Genomic DNA, 6,470 nt, shown 5'->3' on the forward strand with positions numbered 1-6,470 from the left:
CATTTGCCCTGATTGCTTGAGAATAAGACATAGCCTCTATATTAGATCTCTGAAATTTTTTTGGAGATTCTGAAGAGAATCTCCACATTAGGGAACAAGCAATTTAATTAGTGGCTAGAGGAGGAGGAGGAAAGAGAGAGAACTGTGGCAACCTGCCTAGGCCAGGACAGGATACAGTCAAGTTGTCTTGTACGCAACTCCTCTATGTTCCCATGGTACTTTGTACATACTCCCATCTAGTACTCCCCCTCAAGGCAACTAATGCTTTACACATCTATTTCTCTTAATAGGACCATGAGCCTTTTGAAGGCAGGCGCTGCTTTTTTTTCTCAAGGAAGTTGTGTTGAGTTGCCCCTGCTGTTTGATACAATGTGCATACTTCAACTGGTTCTCTTAGGCGCTTTGCAACTTGAGGCCTCATGGAAGATTACAGAGATATTATCACTTTGGCCTTACACCTAGGAGAAGAGGTTCCCAGCCAGTGTAGGGCAGACCCTTTTTAATTTTAAAATGCCAGAGTTTAGGAATTTTTTTTCCTTTACGGGAGCAGATGGGCAGTAACTAGGTGTGGAGGAAGAAGAGCCCTGAGGAAATACGGTGAAAATAGGGAAGACAGAGAGATGAACCTCCCTCACCCCCACCTCCATCCCCACTCCATTCAGTGCCTCATCCCGAGCCAGTGTGTGAGTTATTATCGCTGCATAGCAAATCACCCCAAAATTCTGGCTTTAAAAAAGCAGCAGTCACTGTATCATCTTTCCAAGCTTTTGCAAGTCAGGAATTTAGGAAGGGCTCTATTGGGGTGGTTCTGGCATAAAATTTCTTGCTGCAGTTGCAGTCAGGTAGTAACTAGAGCTGGAATAGGTGGGGGACTGGAGCAACCAGGACCTGGATGGGCATCTTTCTCACTCTTCATGAAGTCACAGGGCCTCTCCACATAGTCCCTCCATGTGGGACTTCCTAAAAGCATGGAGACTAGACTGTTTACAGGGAGACCCAGGATGCCAAGCATTAGTGTTACAGTGAGCAAGGTGGAAAGTTGAGTGGCCTTTTATGAACTAACCTCAGAAGTCTCATTGTGTGACTTCTGTCATAGTTTATCGGTTGAATAGTGCCACAAAGCACACCCAGTTTCACAGAGAGGGGACATGGCCACCCCTCCATGATGAAAGGAGTGTCAAAATCACATTGTAGAAGAGTGTGTGAGATGGGAGACACTGTTTCAGACATCTTTGGGGAATATATGGTTTGCCATGGCCAGGAAGAGAGCTAACAGCTGTAACGTCTTTTTCCTTCCCACCAAAATGATTTCCTTAACCCCCTTCTCTCCCCACCGACACACATACACACCCTGCACTTTTTATTCCAGTTACATTTTTGTTTTTGTTTTACACTGAAGGAATCTGGCGTAACATTAATGTTAAGAAGCCTTAAGGTTTCTGTCTAAGGAATGTGAATTTAGGTTTCATAAAACTTAAAAATATCATAGGTTTGACTGTTCACATCGATTCCCAAGTAATTTTCCCAGGAAATACTATTTCAAGTCCTGTTAGTGGGGAAAAAGGTAGATGAAAATCAATGTTGATGGGTAGTATTGTACAAAAAAATATGTGCTGTGGGTTATATTACCACAGAGGTAGTTTCCTGTGGAAACGTTTTCCCCTTAAAAAAGGTTTGACTGTTCAACAGTGAAACCTGTTCATATACATTCCCAAGTAATTTTCCCTGGAAATACTATTTCAAGTAATACATACCTCCCAAATAAACCTGTTTACCACCAGCCATTTACTGATGGTAAAGCTCAATTTTAAAATATTTTGAGAAACAAGACAAAACTTGGGTGGGGAAATCTAATTTTCTATTACCCAAAGAAAAGTTAATTAATTAGTATTAATATTTGAAAAGACAAGATTTAAGTTTGTATCTTTTCCAAAGGTAATTTGTAGCATGTTCAATAGTAGCTGGAATATACTGGCAAAAAAAAATCACTAATAAATTCATTCACAAATTGTAGATGATTTTCTTTTTTGAGAAATTTTAGCTTTTTAAATAAAGAACTGCCAGATTTTTAAGTTTCACTGAAAGTATCTAAAGCAAGCAGCAAATAGCTATTGAGCTTGGTGAGATAATGACTATTTTCTTTAATTACCTTCCTACCAAATGTTGTGCTATTTAATATATTCTACACATAAATCATTCCAAAGACAAGATTCAAGCCATCACAGATTTACATTTCACAAAGAAATATAAATTACCCTTGTCTCTATTTTCCACATTGATGATCTGTGTAATGAGCTGAAGAGGTAAGACTCAGGAAACCATCTTCATTAACAGTAAACTAAGAACAATTAATAACATTTTTTAAAAGAAGGAGGAGAAGCCATTACCCAGGGCTCAATAATTGAATTGTGTAAACTTGCTGAAGCTTTACTCTAACTATAAATGTATTTGCAAGTAATTATCACCCACAGCATAAATAACTTTATAATATTCTACCTGAGTCAACATTAGTCAGATTTGCAAAACACAAAGGAAAATAAGCAATTAGTTGATTCCTTATCCAAGAAAAGCATATTACTTAGTTACAAATAATTCCAAAATTCCCAGGGGAATGAGTGGGCAGAGACTGGTCCTGTACAGCCTATGACCCAACTTCAGATGTGGCAAGCAGGTCCCCTGTTGACAGGAAGGCCACCTTCTGATAAACTGCAGCCCAAGCTTCCTTTACTTTTCTGAAAGCCCATAATAATAACACAGAGTTGTAAAATATGGAAGTCTGAGGGCTGATATTATAACCTGAGACAATTTTGGGAATCTTCAAATGGGTAGTACCTGAAGTACACCTCTTGATTATTCCCAGAAGCAAATTTTCAGAAGATCTTCTGCCAAGAGCTTCAGGTCTGTGAGAGAAAAACCTTGGGGGTGGGGGGTAAGGGGGGAAGGTAGAGGAGCACATAACCATGCTGTGACATTCCTGGGCTAAATATTCATTTCAAAACAATAAGATAGAAATGGAAACACTGAAATAGTCTATAAACTGTCTAAATATTATCACTACATGATTTTTCATATGAAGCACTCATCTCTCTCCCTATCAAAACTTCTGGCTGCTTTGCTGAGTCCTATCAAATAATTATTGGGGACTCATTTTTCTGGAATGAACAGAAGGCAGGATCGACTTTTCTAAAGTTGAAGTTTAGAGGAATGCCTGTATTTGAAATCTCACTTGTATAACACCCAGCCTTCTTATTGCCCATGACTCTTGTGGACAAGAAACCAACCAAGGCATGTGTTTGAATGATTATGGTCTCTAACCTAAGCCTGAGACTGGTAAATTGCCAGGTGCTGACTCCTCACAAAAAGCATTTCTGCCTGGCTCAGTCTTAATTGTCACAGCTGTTTCTCTGAGTACGTATGGGATGTGGTGCCCTAGTTCTTCCTAGGAATGTGCTTCTTGAATGAAGGAAACACGTTATCTGCTTCTTATCTGATTATATGTTTATAAATGCATACCCACTTCTAACCTTGTCCACAGGCCAATTTTGGATCAGCCGAAGGCACTCATTTGTTGTCTTAACTTTAGAAACTCTGTCCCAATAATTTAAGAAAGCCTAATTAGTAAAAGCCATCAAATTTCTAGGGAGAATTATTTTTGAATACACAAGGTGTTATTACGTAGAGTAACTTGGTTTGTACTTTTTCCCTTTCATTTTCCATAGGCTACAGACTGAATATTTGAGTTCCCCCGACCCCCAATTCATATGTTGAAGCTCTAATTTCCAAGATGATGGTATTAGGATGTGGGGCCTTTTGGAGGTGATTAAGTCATGAAGGTAAAGCCCTCATAAAAGGAATTAATGCCCTTATAAAAGAGACTCCCCGCAAGAGCATGCATCATCTTTCCACCAGGTGAGGATATAATGAGAAGATGGTTGTCTGCAACCAGAAGAGAGCTTGCACCAGGAACCAAATCAGCCGGCACCTTCATCTTGGAATTTCCAGCCTAAAGAACTGTGAGGAATAAATGTCTACTGTCTAAGCCACCCAGTCTATGGTACATTGTTACAACAGCCCGAACAGACTAAGACATCATCTAAAAATGTCCATTCGCAACTGAAAGTGAACAATATTAATTATTTGTATATTACAAATAATATACAAAACATACCCGCCATTTTATTTCTCCCTAAATTCTATGTGTAACAATCCTCTGGGAAACTGAGTACTTTTCTTCCTTCGTTGCCAGTAAAGACACCCTGTGATCTCGAGAGTTCTGCTATCATTGGAGAGTAATCATTAAACAGAAAGCACCCCATGTGTAGTAAAAGACTCTACACATGGTTCTAGTTATACCACCCTGGATTGTTTATTTGCTGAAGAATCCCAATCCTTGGACAGGCTAACTTAGGTTAAAGCACCAGACCATCAATATCATATACCAAAAGCAGCAATATTTTTTATTTAAGTGTTAATTTTCATTTAAAATGTGTATCTTTTAAAGCAATACATATGTACATTAGTCATCTATTTTTAGCTTTCAAATTCTACCATAGCATTGGCGTTTGTGTCTATTTTTCAAATTAAAAAAACTGTTTTCCTGCTTGCTTTAAGGCCTACTCACAGGGTATTAGAGGATATGAGAAGCTGAAGTTCTGTGATCCAGCCACCCCACAGGCTGACACCTTGGTGGTACTTTCTAAGTAACATTTGGATATGCTCTTCTTTAAAAATTGGATTCAGGGGAAAATTAAATTTAGGACTTTGTGGTTGGCATAGGGGTAAGTGTTGAGAAATGTTCCTTTGGCTTGCATGAAGGAAAGAATATGGCCATCCGGAACCTTTTTTAAAAAAACAAACAAGCCTTTAATCTTCTTGTTATACTCAATTTCCTTTTGCATGGAGAGTGTGGCACTGGGGCTGCCTATTTGAAAGAACTGTAAGGAAACAATGAAGAAGAATGGCAAAGGGAGTGGCTCTCAGGGCTCTCTATTAGTTCCTGTTCTTTATACAATGCAAAGACACACACGCACACACAAACACACACACACACACACGTTTTTCTACCACCACTTTCCATCCATGTACATTGTGTTCGTCCATATCTACTGTTCTCAATACTTCTTTTGACTTAGTTCACTCACATTGACTTTACATTTCTGAGGCAGGCAACATTGCATCTCCCACATGCATTTATTTCTTTGCTCTGTGTGTTTTGAGAGTATATTTCCTGACCATCAATCTACCCCTTGTCTCCTTAGAGCAAATGTAGTCTCCTTCTTTGGCATTTCCCATTGTCAGATAGGACAATGCTGGGGACAAAAGTACTCCATACATGCTTAAAGAACAAATGACACATTATCTGTCATCAGAATTCTGAATCTGAATGTCCCACAACACTAACAATCTTTTCTTAGATGATGCCTGATATCTACGGACATTACGCATACAGAGAATGCCTTAGGACCATATGTATGTGCAGAATGTGACATTTTTGCATGTTATCTTCATCCAGTTTAATCCTACTCCAACTCCAATTTTGAATATAATATTTGATTCCTTCTGCTGATGTCATCACCTAGTAATCCTGAACTTCTGCAGCAAGGCAACAAGGGACAATCACCTTACGGTAGCATGTTTATCACTGTAGATGATAAACATGGCAGAGCTTGCCTGTTACTTGTTGAGTTTCTTAGGGGGCCATTCAGGGATATGGCTGTATTGCTGTAGTTCAGCAGGTGAAAGGAACAGAATTGGATGTCTGCCTTACTTGACTGTTTCAGAAAAGGGTGTGAGCTCTTGTTTCCCAGATATTTTTGAAGGACACTTGAGGGTTTCTTCCCCTACATTTATTAAGCTTTCATTGAAAGCAGTAGGTGAGACATCTAAATGTGTTTTTGTGTGGTTATCTAGAAGGAATATAACATCTAGGTACAAACGTGAAATCTAAAGTTAAAGACTTGTATGCAAAGTTTTCATGATTATTTCAAGGTTCAGCAACACAAAACACACATCCCTAGCAGTGTCAGTGAAAATCTTAGTACATTTAAGAGATTGACACGGTTCCCTGATATGCCCATCAGTTACAGAATTACACTGTGGTCCTGGCAGAGACTTCACGTTTCACACCTTAAGCCACATAATCTTTACACACCCCCAACTGTTAACTATCTGGAGGGAAGGTACAGAAATTTGCAAATAAATATATTTGAAAGAGCTAAGGAATTATCCACACAACTTACACTAGTGTCAGTCATTGAAGAACAAAAACTTTTACTACAAGATATGAGTTCTACATGAGTGATTTAGAAGCATTTTATGCACTCAAATGTCTCCAAGGATCCGAGGACAGTCAGGATGCATCAATGAATGCACTACTCAGATATCTTTACTTTGTCCCCTCAGCTCCTCTCTCCATGCTTCTTTTCCCTGCTGTCTGCCAGGACACTGCAGTTCTGGACTGCATCAGCAAG

This window comes from Pongo abelii, chromosome X (genome assembly GCF_028885655.2).
Source record: "Pongo abelii isolate AG06213 chromosome X, NHGRI_mPonAbe1-v2.0_pri, whole genome shotgun sequence".
NCBI classification, from domain to species: Eukaryota; Metazoa; Chordata; class Mammalia; order Primates; family Hominidae; genus Pongo; species Pongo abelii.